The sequence below is a fragment of the Orcinus orca genome, chromosome 3 (genome assembly GCF_937001465.1).
Source record: "Orcinus orca chromosome 3, mOrcOrc1.1, whole genome shotgun sequence".
In the NCBI taxonomy this organism is placed as follows: domain Eukaryota; kingdom Metazoa; phylum Chordata; class Mammalia; order Artiodactyla; family Delphinidae; genus Orcinus; species Orcinus orca.
The window spans coordinates 58,475,518-58,490,726 of NC_064561.1; the positions used below are offsets into that span (position 1 = coordinate 58,475,518).

At 38.0% G+C, this 15,209-nt stretch overlaps 1 long non-coding RNA gene across 1 annotated transcript in view; it reads left to right on the forward strand.

The window, feature by feature from the left end:
* Nucleotides 1-15,209, forward strand: part of LOC125963938 (uncharacterized) — a 54,317-nt gene that overhangs the window by 22,241 nt on the left and 16,867 nt on the right. The window contains exons 4-7 of the long non-coding RNA XR_007476401.1: nucleotides 980-1,253; nucleotides 2,808-2,909; nucleotides 13,364-13,635; nucleotides 14,655-14,746. This is a non-coding gene — a long non-coding RNA (uncharacterized LOC125963938). The remainder of the gene's footprint in view (nucleotides 1-979; nucleotides 1,254-2,807; nucleotides 2,910-13,363; nucleotides 13,636-14,654; nucleotides 14,747-15,209) is intronic.

Consider the following 15,209-nt stretch of genomic DNA (forward strand, 5'->3'; position numbering starts at 1 on the left):
ATAATATCTATGTGTTCTGCTAACTTAACAGAAAAATGTCAGAAACTAATTGATGAGTTTTATCTACTTCTATTTTTATCAAATATGTGAGCTCAAATTATGACTCTCCTTAAAGAGATCGTTTTCCTGGGGATAAATTCAAAATGGAGAGTTGCTTAGCAGAGCTGTCTTTGTTCTTTACTGTGTTTCACAGGGACTAATAATGTAAAAGAGATAAGAGGTGACCAAGGTCAGGAATAGACATTAATATAAATTGAGTACTGACTGCTTGTCAGGCGCAGGCTCAGGCTCCTTCACAAAGTATATCTTAAAAATTTTCTTCAGAATTCAAACAACAATTTTAAGAATATTATCTCTAAAATATTGTGTAATATTAGATATATTAATATATATGATAATGTGTAGTATATATTTATATTATACATCTTATATTAATATATTTTATATTATATGATAGATAATTTTATAATGTTATACTGTATTAATATTATAATAGACATTAGATTATCTAATACTACTCTTAAGTATAATATTACTTTGATAAATATTCACCTTCCTTCTTTAATGTGCAGACTATCCTCCCACTCTCCCTAAGGGAGGCAGCCAAAACGCCTATCATTTGGCTTAGTCTCAGAGTCAGAGTCTCATGATAGTTTATGTATAAGTTTCAGATGTGCCTCTCTTAATCCAGAGACTAAACTCACACACACCTATCCTTCAATGAAGGAAGAGGGACAGGATAACCACTGTGAACACTCCTGTTTGAAAATAGAAAGATTGGGAAGCTGTGGTAATCTCTACAGCAGTGAGCAGTAATGAATGACTCCTTCCAGTGGTCTCCTCGTTTGGTCTGCTCCTCTTGAATCTGATCTGGCCCCATGGCTTGCTTTAATAGAATAGAATGTGACACACGTGCTATTATGTTACCCCTGGCCTAAGACTTAAAAGGACGTGACTACTTCCAATTTTGTACTCTTAGGGTTCGGCCACCATAGAAGAAGTCTGATTATGCTGAGACTACCAGACTCTTAAGGAAGCCTAAGTGAGCCACTTGAAGATGTCACATGAAGGAGGATCAAAGTGCTTTGATTGACAGCCCCACATGAAATCCCAGCCTCCAGGCAGCACCATCTGCCACTGTCCTGGAAATTACGAATCAGTTGCGCCTCCAGTGAGCCGTCTTGGACATTCCAGACCAGTTGAGCCTCCAGATGACTGCAGCCACAGCTCAACCCACGTAAGGAAGAACCCAGGTGAGCTCAGCAAATCCACAACTCATGAGCCATAATGCTAGTTGTTGCTGATCGAAGCCACTAATTTGAGGGTGATTTGTTACATAGTAACAGATAATTGAAACACACAGAGATCACTGTTCAGAGCAATTCAGAACTTTCTCTTTGTAGATCCTGTGAAAGTTCCTTACCTGTGGGTTGGGATGTGTCTTGATTAAGCCTAATGTGCCTTAATACAATCTCTGTGATAGCTTCAAGGGAGAAGACCTTTTCTGAATGATAAAGATCACAAGCTAAATACCTCTTCTCTGACAGGTATATCTTCTTAGAACACAGGACTCATTCTCATGCTAACTGTAGCATCTCTAACTGTAGCATCACATGGCTTAAAGAAAATCACCCTTAATAGACAACTAATGGAAACATACTGTGTAGCACAGGGAACTCTACCTAACGCACTGTTGTGACCTAGATGGGAGGGAAATCCAAAAGGGAGGGGATATATGTATATGTGTGACTGATTCATTTTGCTGTGCAGTAGAAGCTAACACAACATTGTAAAGCAATTATACCCCAATAAAAATTAATTAATAAAAAAAAGAAAAGAAAAGAAAATCAGCCTTGCTTTAAAGCTTTACAACGAAAAATGACATCCTTTGGATAATATTGCTCTTACTTTCTATAAGCTTATGTTATTACCTATCTGCATTCTTCTCCCTCTCCACATAAGAGATTGCTAGATCCTTTGTATAGCAGTCAGCAAACTGAATTTATAAGTCTGAGTGGAGAGCATGTTACTCCTTCCAACTCCTAGCCGATCTCTCCTGCTCTTTGTTACCCAGGTCTCAGAGCTCTCCCCACCTATGCCTTCTTGTGCTCATGGCAGCACTGACTGGCCCAAGCTTCTCTTTGGCCCTCAGGATCCTGCATGGCTGCTTCCACAGGGACACCCTCACCCAGATTATCTTCTCAGCTCTCAGGCAAGCCTTCACCTGCAGTTTCTTCTTTAGCCTTTAAGAAATGCATCATGCTGGATCACAGAAAGACTCTTGGGTCTTAGTTCAAGATCTCTGGGAAGCAGATTCAGGGATGAACATCTGAGTGCAGGAGTTTTATTAGGGAGGTAGTAGGGAAAGCTCAAGTTGAACTAAGAGGCAGTGTTGAAGGAGACTTTGATCCCACAAGGAGCTCTGGAGCTAGAATGGCCTTGCAAAGTGGTTTCAGATTCAAGCAAGTGGCTGGGCCTTTGTATGAGCTGTATTCCCTCAGCTTTTGACTACCAGCGGGCAATTACATGTAAATTGCAATGAGATGTGTGTGGGAAATAGAGGATGAGTGGTCCTACTGTGTGCAGTGTTATAAAGGGTAGCCAGAACACTAGCTAGGATCATTTTGTCACGAAATGTATGTTATAAATCTTCAGCTATTTAATGGTTTAAACATTTTCCCATTCGTCAATGAACGTTTTTGGCAACAATGAGCCAAAGAACCTGAAAAGCTTACATTTAATAAAATATTGTATAATTAAATTGTGTTCCTTTTAAAGAGAATTGATGGTGTATGTGCTCCTTACAGGAAATGTTTTCCACCTGCCTTAAGAACAGTAGCAATATCACTGACCCCATGAAAATGAGAAGACACAAATTAGCTGAAGAAGCATCAGCATGTTTTTAAAAAGTAAGTATTCTAAGAAGACTCTAGCCAAAGATGATAAATTCACACATTAGGCAGCAGAAGGGGGTTTACATGTCACTTTGTGACACATGTCCTTTTATATAGTCTAGTCACTGTTCTTCTAAAATAGTTTGTCTCATTTTTTCCTCAAGTTTTCTTGAGCACCATTCTAGTGCTACTGTGTTGTTTCACTGGAAAAACTTTGCCAAGAGTTTGAATGAAGCCAGTGTCATTAGCTGTATCAACCAGAAAATTAGTTAATTCTAATAATAATTTGTTTCTTTTATTCGATTGACACAGTAAAAAGAATTATTTTGGAATTTCATTTTGTTGAGAAATGTTACATAATTGTAACATTTATGAGACAAGTTACATAATTGAAAGTATAAATTCAGCTCAAAACTTTAACATTGACTATAAAATTACGATTGACTCTTGAGCAATGCAGTATTTAGGGGCGCTGACCCCCCCCACAGTGGAAAATCCATGTATAAATTTTGACTCCCCCAAAACTTAATTAGAAATAGTTTACTGTTATGTGTATATCTACATATATTTTGTGCATTCATGACATACCTTTTTCTTATTTTTTTTCAATATTTCTAGGCTATGCAGTTCATCTGCAAGTTTTTTCAAATTGTCACAAATCTCCAAAAATTTTTCCAATATTTTTATTGAACAAACATCGTTGTATAAGTAGACAAGCACAGTTCAAACCCATGTTGTTCAAGGGTCAACTGTATGCTTTATGATGGTGATATAAATTAAAATATTGGTGTCATAGTGAAAACTATATTCTTACTAAATTAAGAAACCCATGGAGAATATTTCAGTTGTAGTACATACAAAATTCATATTTTCATTCTAACAAGCTACAATATTCCACCAAAAAGGAGATTCAACAGTCAAAAAACACTTTTTTTTAATGTTTTTATATTCATAGAATTAGAGGAGTGAAAATGTTTGTGTGTACTGTAGCCAATGTTGAATATAAAAAAATAATTACTTCAGCATGGTCGTACACATTTTCAGTTGGATCCTAAAAATGTTTGAACTTGAAAGAACTAATTTGAAAGTGAATCTAAGTGTTTTGCAACATTTTTTGCTGGGTATAGAATTTTAGGTAGAAATTTTTCCATTTTAACCCTTTAAAACTGTCTCTCTATTGACCTTCATTGTTTGTGACCGTAAGTTTGCAGTGATTCTTATCTTACTTCTTCTCTATGTAATTTCTCTTTTTTCCTTTGGATGCTTTAGAATTTCTTTTTATCTCTTGTATAGAATTTTATTATGGTTTTCAACTTGTTTTAAATATTTTCAACAATTATTTTTTCTTTTTTGTCCTCTCCTGAGACTCCAGTTACATGTAGGTTAGACTGCTTGATATATCCCACAGGTCCTGAGGCTGATCATTCTGTAAATTTGTTTTAAAATCTTTTATTTTGCCAAATGTCTGTTATTACACCTACAATTTCACTGATTTTTTTTCCTCCTTAGAGTTAGATCTGCTTTTAGTTCCATTCAGTGACATAATTTCCGATATTGTGATTTTTACTTCTAGAAGTTCCATTTCATTCTTCTTTATACTGTCCATTTATCTCATTATGTTTATTTTTTAAATGCTTGAACATATGTGTAAAGTCCTTTTCTACTCATTCCGTCATTGCTTTTTCTTCTTTGTTTGTCTCTCCTGGTTACCAGTCACATTTTCCTACTCCTTCCCCTGTCTACTTAATTTAATTGGATGCTGGATGTGTGATTTTTACATTATTGAGTGACAGGTTTTGTTTTATTCCTTTAAAGAGTTTTGGACTCAATTCAGTAAGAATGGCAGGGTATCTATTGATTCCCACTTTTTGTGCAGGTGCCTGGAAATCGCCAGGTATCAGTATAAGAACATTGGCCCAATCTGTTCAGAAAGTCAGAAACAGAAGAAAGGGACTATGCTAGATTAAGAGTATGATTAAAGTATGATCCTGGAATAGGAAGGGACATAAGTGTAAAGACATTTCAAGATCACGAGAGAAATTTTTTAAATTACTGAAACACAGAGGTGATATTATCGACCAGGATACAATTTACAAAACAGCAGAGACATGATGTTCTCACTTTGGTTAAAAACCAACACTTACAGGTATACATACATGTGTAGAAGAAGATCCACCAAGACATATAATAAGGTGTCAACCTTTGTGGTGATCCCTGAGTGTAAGATTATGGTGTTTTCATTTGCATAAAAATAATGGATGGCGAGGAGATAGAAAGCTGGGGTGATTTTAGGGCTCAGCTTATGTTTCCCTTCCTCAAAGATCCCAGTCCTCTATTACCTGTTGTCCATTGTCTGAAAGTAGCTGTCTCATAAATTTTATTCAGTTTACTCATTTATGATGAGAGAACTTTCTGTGTAGCTGTTACCTGTTCATGGATGGAAGTAAAAGTACATTAAATGACCTTCCTTTTCAAAATGTGGTGACTTTGGATCCCTACTTTGTTATACTTAATTATAGGAAACTGGTTTTCTCCAGTTTCAAAAAGCATCATCCTTCAGAGAACAGGAAACACTTTGAAACTCTGATATGTACATTGGGTGAAGAGATGTTTACTGATGGTGGTCACTACTGGGAGGTGAGGGTCCCAAGAAAGTCTGTTGAATTTTTGTTTGGACTCAGGTCACTGGGAAGGAAGGGATGTAGATACTCAGTTGACCAGGGTTTCCTATTCACTGAGCCTCAAGGACAATCCATTTGAAGTTCTTTCTCAGCATTCCCTCCTTTCCTTCAGACAGTCCTATCACTATGGAGAGGATCTAGTCTATAATGTGACAGAGTGGACCCATATTTATAGTTTTAATTACACCTTCCTCCAATCGCTTATATTTCTCCCTTAAGATCCTAGACAATGGAATGGATCTTCTTTCACTGACCACCCTGCAACTGCAACTGATTTCGGCCTTGGACAACCAGAAAGTTACACTGATGTATATCATAACCCAGGCTAACTGGAGCTTCCTTGGCTGACTACTGGATCTCGCGGTCTCTTAGTGTTGCTTATAGTTTGATAAAAATTCACTCAAGCAAAACAAAACTGAATTTCCTACCATTCACACTGAGAGGGGAATGACAACAGTGCAAATTTTTCATAGTTATTTGAAAAGCCTGTGGTATTTGGCGTAGAAAAGATATTCAGAAAGTAAAATTGTGTTTTGGAACACTTTATATAGACACAGATACAAATCCCTATTGTTGCTGGTAAGCCATATCTCACCTAGTCATGACTTTAATCATCTATTTTGAAAATATTTAAAATAGTGTAAGTATGGATACCACCACAGCTTTATTAAAATCAGCATCCCTCTTCTGTTATTTGTATCACAAAACTTCTTGGAGACACCAATTTTTCAATGTTGAAACAATTATTTTCTCTTATCCATGCCGTCCTGCCATCTCCATCTCCCTATCTATCTCTCATTTGTCTAACCCTCAGGCTGCCTGCATGGATCATTCCCAGCATGTCACACCCAGCAACAACTTTGCAGCTGCCTGGTGGTTCAGTTTGGCTCTGGGGGGGTCTTCCCAAGAGTATTCCCTTGTCTAGCTTTTGTTCTTTATCTTCTCAGAGAATCTGGTTGTGGGCAGGGGAGTTAGTACCAAATGAGCAATGTGTATTTAGGTAGATAACCTCTATGAATAATTTGTAAAGTAGTTTGTACATTAGGAAACTTTAATTTTGATTTCCAGTGGATGATGTTTCAAGCTACTAAAATGAAATCATTTCCTATAGAAATCCAAGTACTTTCTCCACTGAAGCACAGTCAATTATAAAATATTTTAATGAGGTTTCACTCTATAAGACAAAAATTTAGACCAGGTTCCAACTAATGAAGTGTCTTGTCCTTTCATTACAAACTCTGTAAAGTATTATTATTACTTTATTACCTCACTTGCTTCAAAAAGGCATTATTTAAGCAATACTGAAACTTGAGGAAACAGGGAGGGACAGCTGCTCTTGGACACATTTTTTTTTGTTTTCGTTTGTTTTTATAATTTCTCAATTCCTTACAGTCTACTTGTAATGGATTTTCTGTTACATTATTGCATTATTGCATTACTGACTTGGTGAATTAATTAGATAACCAAAGTGGAAATGTGAACATATGGTTTCATTAAACCTAAAAAATGAAGTCACTGACAAGTTTGTGCAAATAATTCTTCTTCAAAAAGTATTTCCCTAAGGACTTCATGGTAAATTGAAAACTTTTGTTATTGACACTCAGTGCTCTCTGTGAACTGACACATCTAATTACCTTTGTGATGCAAGTGTCCTACAACACTCCCCAGTTGTTTTGTGCCCTGACCTCAAAACATCTACACGTATCCGCTTCTGGGCATTTGCTTGTATCATATTCCTCTGGCTGCAATACTTCATCTCTCTCACTTTGTTTCTAAATTCCCTTTATTTATTATTTTGCTTTCTTTATTCTTGTTTTTATTTCCCTTTTTTCTACAATGAATGTTTATTATTTGTATTTAAATACATTTTTCACATTACATTTGAATCATTGGTTGGACCTCGATATCCATTTGAAGGCCTGATTTTAGTACTGGGTAGAAGGTGAAATGTTGGCTAAAATGTGCCTTTAGAGTGTGGAAAAGCATCTGATAGGCTGAGAGGAACCAAACAGTCCCTCTCCATATTGTTTACACTTACACCCTTTGCTGGTGTCTCTCAGCTTAGAGACAAAAAGCAAACAGCAACAGAGTTGCTCCATTCCATCTCCAAAACTCTGAACATTTTTGGAATATTATTTAAGCACTATTTATCTATATCCAAGAAAATCCAAGCTCAGCAGAAGAGAAAGATATTGAGTTTGTTCAACTTCTTTCTTCTATCTATGCAAAATAAGTGTTTACCGTGTGTGTGTATGTGTGTGTGTGTGTGTGTGTGTGTGTGTGTGTGTGTGTTAGATGGAAGTTCTACCACTTAGGATGAAAATGACACAATATTCTGAAGTGGCATCCAGGAGGAGGCAGGGTAAGTGAGTGATAGTGAGTGACATGGTTGGCTCCACCCAACTGATGATGGAAGCCACATTGTCTCTACTCAATAACCCCAGAATCAGTTATTTTCATTTAATGGTGATGAACTATTAGAATTCTAGGTGCTTTTGTTTGTTGGTTTGGCTTGGTTGGTTAGTTTGGTTTGGTTGTTTTTCCTATACAAGTTATCGATTTAGTTAAATCTGTATGCTGAGAGCTAGGGTCAGAATTCTTGTTCTTCCACTCTTTGCCAAGAAGACACTAAGCAAATCTGTTAGCCTCCCTCTGTCTCAGTTTTGTCAACTATAAATGAGGATGATAGTACTCACCTTTCTCATAGCATTAGCAGAAGAATCTGTAAAAGACAGAAAAAATGTCTGGCAAATAAAAGGGACTAAGATAAAAGTTTCAAACTGGCAGTATGTTCGCTATCCTGGGGCTACCACTGGGGGTGCACACCACAAATATAGGGATCTCTTGTTATCTGGACTTTCATTATAAAAATATTTGCTATAATGACTTTCAGATACTGAAGATTGTGAAGGAGTGAGCCCTGCATGGAGAAGAGTGGTACAGACAGAAGGAACTTAATTTTAAAAGTCCTTGAGTTGGCATCAAGTCTCAGTTTCGAAAGGGAAAATCTGTTATAGTGAGTCCACTGACTTCTAGTGAAAAGACTTAAATTGTACAGGAGTCCAGGCAAGAGGACAGAGAGTGTGCTGGAGTCACACTTCAGCTGTACTTGAAGGAATAGTAACAGTGACTTGCATTATTTGAAGGGAAAGAAACAGGAATATAGCCATGATTAACCACATTTGCTCCCAGTGCTCCAGCCACACTGGCCTCCTTACTGTTCGTGGCAATGCACACTCTGTCCCTAAGGCTTGGAACATGATTGCCACATAGTAGAGGTCTTAGTCCGTTTGGGCTGCTATAACAAAAATACCATAGACTGACTGACTTAAAAACAAATTTATCCTCACTGTTCTAGAGGTTGGGAAGTCCAGGATCAACACACTGGCAGATTCAATTTCTGGTGAGAGCCCTCTTCTTAAGAGTTTCACAGGTGGTGGTCTTCTCACTGTGTCCTCACAAGGCAGAAAAGGTGAAGGAGCTCTCTGGGGTATCTTTTATAAGGGCACTAATTCCATTCATGAGGACACCACCCTTATGACTAGTCACCTCCCAACAGCCCCACCTCTAAATACCGTCATATTAGGGGCTAGTTTTCAATATAAGAATTTTGAGGGGACACAAACTTTAGTCTATAGCTGTGCGTCCAATAAATAATAATTTGCCAAATAATTTTGAATAAATAATGTCTCTTGCATCTGAGCATGAGAACATGGAGATTTTGGTAGCTGAGGCTCTTCAGGTTATTAAGTGTGATTTAACATATATTTTGTCAGAGCAGAGAACTTGACCTGGGATTCCATATAGCTAAGGAGGCAGCACTTGGGAGAAAGGGTGGTCTGAGAGCTCAGAGACAGTGATCTAAGAGTTTGTGAGCACCTGTTGATATTGGGAGGACAGAGATGGATTCTATAATAATCCAGCAGCAACTGTGAAGGGACTGAATCACCCACTAATTATGGCAGGTTAATTCACCTGTATAATTACTTATTTATGTTCATGGTATCTGCCCTCTTTGTTGACTAGAAAGCTCCATGAATCAGACCTGCTATTGTTGGCCTGAGAGGGTGGCTGTTGAGACATTGATGCCCATACTATCAGAGAAGGGGATTATAAGAGAATTAGTTTGGCATCTGATTCAAATTGCAAAGTCTGTAGAGAAAGTCCAGATAAATCCTTAAGCTGCAGGTGTCTCAAGAGTAAGATAAGTTCTTTGGGATTCTGAAAGTAGAATTCCAGAATATGTGGGGTTTTCTTAAGCTAAGTATCATGACTCCATCAATAAAATATCTTATTCATAGATAAGAGCTAAATGAATCATAATACAGAGTAATTTCTGTTTTTAAATTATTGTCAAATTTTGATTATCATCTATAAATATGGTTCTGAAACTTTAGTGTTTCTTGTAGTTATAACTAGGGTTCACTCCAGTCTGACTGAATGTTTGGAGTTATGTAGGTGTGGATTCAAAATCCACAAAGGTTTTCTAAGCTCTAGCTAATACAAAAGGAGCTTGAAAAATGGTTAACATGGGACAGTTTTCTGGAAATAGCAAGTGATATCCTTGCCAATTATAATGAGTCCCAAAAGTTCTGAGAGTTCTGACTCCTCCTTTCTTTGGCTCAGTTAGGATTCACTTAGACAGTTTTGTTTGTTTGTTTGTGTTTTTTTGCAAAGCTCCTTTTTCCCAGGGAAGTTCTCAGTGCTGGAGCCAACGAGCCAATCATTACCCTGATGGGGCACAAGGCTGTGCTCCCCTGTCACCTCAGACCCTCCCCCCAAGTGGATGCCCAATACATGGAGTGAGTGGACTCAAGATCACCCCTTAGCTAAGACAGTTTTTTTAAATGTCTGATCATCAGGGAACACCATGGGGAGTGTTGCTCTGAGGCTGCAAGATACACCCTTCTGATGAAGAGCAGTACAGATGCAGCTTTGAGCATTTATCCTGTCACAGTAATGGTACTTTAAGTGTATGTGGCAGGTGAGTCTCTGGGATAGGAGTCTGTGTGGCTGAGTTCTAGGATAAGACCTGTCATTTCTCACATGACCACTCTGCTCACATACAAGGAGAACTGGCAAGAGAAAATGGAATTCCACCTCCTCCTGGTGATTTTGTGCAGTATATCGCCATTCTATGCAATTTTCTTGTAGCACATCCCTCCTCCCCTTGAATCATGGTAAGAACCCCATAAACTCATTGTATCAGACCAGTGAAATGTTATATTCATCTCTCTGTCTCAAGTTTACTATTCTCAGATGTCTATAATTTAATCTCTCCACAAATATTTTCATAAATTCAGTATCAAATATTTATATCAAAGTGACTTACTGGTACATTTCTTAAATTTTATTAACTGACGATTGCAATCAATAAATGTTATCCCAACAACACTGCAGAAGGCCTGAGAGAATGTAGGAGGAAGTAACACATCATCTCTTTCCTGTCAGCACAGAGGATTTTAGTAGGGTTGAACAACTGGACACTGGCCTAAAATGTATAATTCCAGGGATGAAATCCTCTAAGATTATGTTATTTATCATTTCAAGGTGAGATTTTATACCTTACTGATGGAGCACAAATAAACTCACAGGAAGTCACCTCTGAGAAGATAATATTCATTCCTTATTTTGTAACAAAGAATAAAAAAGAAATTGGGAAGAAGTTCATGCTCTACTATTTTTTAGAAATACACTTTTATGCAAGTTACTTGACCTTTAACATTTTTCCATTATTTAAACAAATGTGAGAAAAATACAGCTGACCCTTGAATAACGCGAGGGTTGAGGCACCAACCCCTCACTCCCCAACACTGCCCTTGAAAATTGGGTACTGCTGTCTCTCAAAGGAATTGATAAATGACTCACCCAAGGGCAGAAAGCTGAACCAGTTTGAACAGAATCAGAACTCAAACCCTGGTTCTCTTGATTTCACATATTATGATCTCTAATCGAATATACTTTTCCCCACACTTAGTATGAAGATCTGTAAAATGAAAATACAAAAATCATTGGAAAAAATCTGCATGTAGGTGGACCCACAGAGTTCAAACCTGTGTTGTTCAAGGGTCAACTCTACTACCTACTTCACTGAGATATTATGTAATTTAAATAAGAATGCATGCAAAGAAATTAGTACATTTCATAGTACATAGTAAGTGCACAATAAATGCTGCTGCTGCTGATCTACCCTTGGTATATCAGCAGCAATCATCTTGACATTGACAATAAACAATGCCCTGAACCTCTAGTCCAAAAAACCATATCAAAGTCTAACAGCCTCCTCCAAATATTTCCATGTTTACAATCTAAAGCTCAAATTTGCTACTAGCATCTGGATTCTAATAGTAGCTAAGTATAGTGGTCAATTTGTTTTCCCTCAGTTGCTGTTATTAGTTTCCAAAATATCGCTCCAGACACAGAATACAGCATTGTTCCCTGATTTCGCCAAATATATCAACCATGAATGGTGCTTCTGTGTGTTGTGTGCTTTAAAAATTGTGTTGAGATCCAGAAATGTCTATTACCTTGTAGTCTCCCAAACCACTGGGCACTGTCTAGTGGGCAGCCCTACTACATTTGCAAGAGCATCCCAAGGACCAGTTTAGTGTCTCCAGTGTATTCATTCCTTTTTTCACACTCTCTCCTGTTGCCTGTAGCCTTGCTTTTTTCTTAGTATTATATGGTTAGCATTATAGGCCTCAGTGTGAGTCAGAGATGGAGACCTGGAAGATGTATAAAAAGAAGTGCTAACTTGAATAATTCTGAGCCCAGGAGAAAGGTAAGAGAGTAGAGGGCCAGAGACACTTTCATTGGAGCTCAAGGCCCATCTCATGGATGCTCAGAAATCTGTCAATGTCTTCCATCAGGAGTCCTGAGAGGGCCCAGGGTCCACAATGTACAATAGGGTGTCTAGGGAGTAGATAATCGTCCTCCATATGCAGATTCAATCTCCTGCCACTCCCAGGACTGCAACTCATGCACATCCCCAAAAAGGAAGGCTACAGCATTGATTCACCCACTCATAACTGGGAAAGGAGGAGTTAACAGCATCTCTGGATACTTGATCTTTCTACATTGCTTATGGTACATAAAACTGGAATTTATGGTTTATAGGGCACAACTAGAGAGCGAAGGTCAGTCATGTAGGTTCCCTACCGGTGTGATTGATGGAATGTAAAAGCTAAGAATCTAAAGTGGCTTCCTCAGGCTCTAACTTTTAAATCACATGTGTTACACATATTGTTAGCACTCATCTCTTAATGTAAAACCAAAATACATCCCAGGGTAGACAAATGACTTTTTTGAGAAGTACGTCAGATGGTTTTAGACCATTTCAGAGGTGGATGTCGCTGTCTCTGTTCTTGCTTTTTGTGTCTATCACTAATCATAGGAAAGTTTGGTGCTAGGTACAGCATGTGATTGCTGTGAATCTGTTTTGACGGTTGAACATTTGTGGTAGTGTAATGACTTAATCAGAACTGTGTCCTTCAGCAAGCCTCTGAGATTACCATAAATCCTAACACTCGACTTCTCATTATTACCTTCTTTGCTTGACTATTTGTTAATATCTCATTCCTTCAAGATTTCTTGTTCTTCCCTTTTTCTGCTACCTTTGATCTCTTAGGATAATCATTCATTCTGAGGAAATTGTTCACAGAATATTCTTACCTCCTAAGTTACACAAGAGATGAGCAATCATTCTGTTTGGTTAAATGTACTAAAACCTAGGATCAAAACAATTTTTGGTTGTTGCTCTCTTAATTGAGCTCCTTGTCCCCTTCACAGTTCACAGGATTAGGAAGTTCCCCACACCCTCTCATCAAGAACAGTGATGCCAGAGTGGTCCATCTGGTGTGTCAGGCTGCAGGCTGGTACCCAGAGCCTGAGGCAAGCTGGGGAGATCCCTAAGGACAGAATTTAAAGCCGCACTCTGAAAACAACAGAGCAGGTGGAAACAGCCTGTTCTCCACTGAGTCTTCAGTCCTGGTAGCCATGACCTCTTTGGTCCTCAACCCCAGGCTCAACGAGAAGAAGGAAATAACTATTTCTGTTGTCAGGTTAGTTTCTATATTATTACATCTCATAGCCTTGAGTAGTGTTTTAAAAGCTGTGTTTCTTGTATATTGTTGAATTTCTAATAGCAAGGAAAATGATTTTGAGTCCCTGAACTGTACTTTTTTAGGCAACCTTCCAATACCAAATTGAACTATTCTATTCAAAGTCTCCTACTTGGACTAGAGTTGCTAGCATATCTTTGCTAAGTGAGGTGTGATATGAAATTCAAAATTCACAATATTCTTTCTTGAGCTTGGGTTTCTTACCAGAGTCTCATTTTTTTTAACATCTTTATTGGAGTTTAATTGCTTTACAATGGTGTGTTAGTTTCTGCTTTATAACAAAGTGAATCAGTTATACATATACATATGTTCCCATATCTCTTCCCTCTTGCGTCTCCCTCCCTCCCACCCTCCCTATCCCACCCTCCCTATCCCACCCCTCTAGGTGGTCACAGAGCACTGAGCTGATCTCCCTGTGCCATGTGGCTGCTTCCCTCTAGCTATCTGTTTTATGTTTGGTAGTGTATATATGTCCATGCCACTCTCTCACTTTGTCACAGCTTACCCTTCCCCCTCCCCATAAATTGACAGGAAGCACAGTGAAGTTGAAGCTTTCCTTTATCCTTACATAAGCACTTCTTTTATTCATAATATTTATGCAATGGCACAGTAAATAGTTGAATTATATTAAAATCATTGAAATGATTGTTTTGTCTGTAAGACACCAGGGAAGTTATTTGTATTATTTTACTGGTCGATTTGAAAATGGTGGAGGCAAAAAAAATGGTGGAGGCATGTGTGTGTGGAGTGATCAGATTAGGACTGACCCATCCTGTCTAGTGTAGACAGGGGCTACAGTAGAGAAGAATTTAAATGTTATAAAAAAAAAAAAAGACAGAAAATGTAAGATGCTTTAAGGTCAGCATGAACTAGATAGCTGGCTCTTTTGAGAAATTAAGTATGTACTGACACACATTGCCACTTGTCGTAATTGATGTCTATATTTTCCTTCATGACAGAAATAATATATGGATAACTTTGAGTATTATTTTAGCTGTGGTCTGCATTTCCGTGGTTGTTTTCTTCATTGCAGTGCAAAGAAGATCTAAAAGTAAGTGGGCTGGGGCAATGTGATGACTGTCATTTGAGTTTGTCCATTGTTGGGACCGGGTGGAGTAAGATGGTGACTTGGAAGAGTAAAACGGTTATCTAAAAGAGTTAAATGATATGTAGGTGACAGAGACTGAAGGCTTGGAAAGCAGGAATATGAAGGGTCATTTTTTGGTAGCACTTCTTCAGTTGGGAATCTTGGTTTTATCTTGGTACTGAATGGCATGTTATTCTCAGTCTTGCTATTGTGGAAAAAATGCTATTTGCCCAACAGAGTAGATTACCACATGGACCCTAGTCCTTCAGCCTCCCTTAGTTTGGCTTCAGTTAGGATTTATATAGGGGCCCTGAGTAACCTGGTTCCCATAATGGAGCAGATGAGATGTTCAGCAGTGAAGTGTGGGACACCACTGTGTACACAGCAGCAAAAGAAAAACAAACTACCAAAATAAGTTAATTAAAAA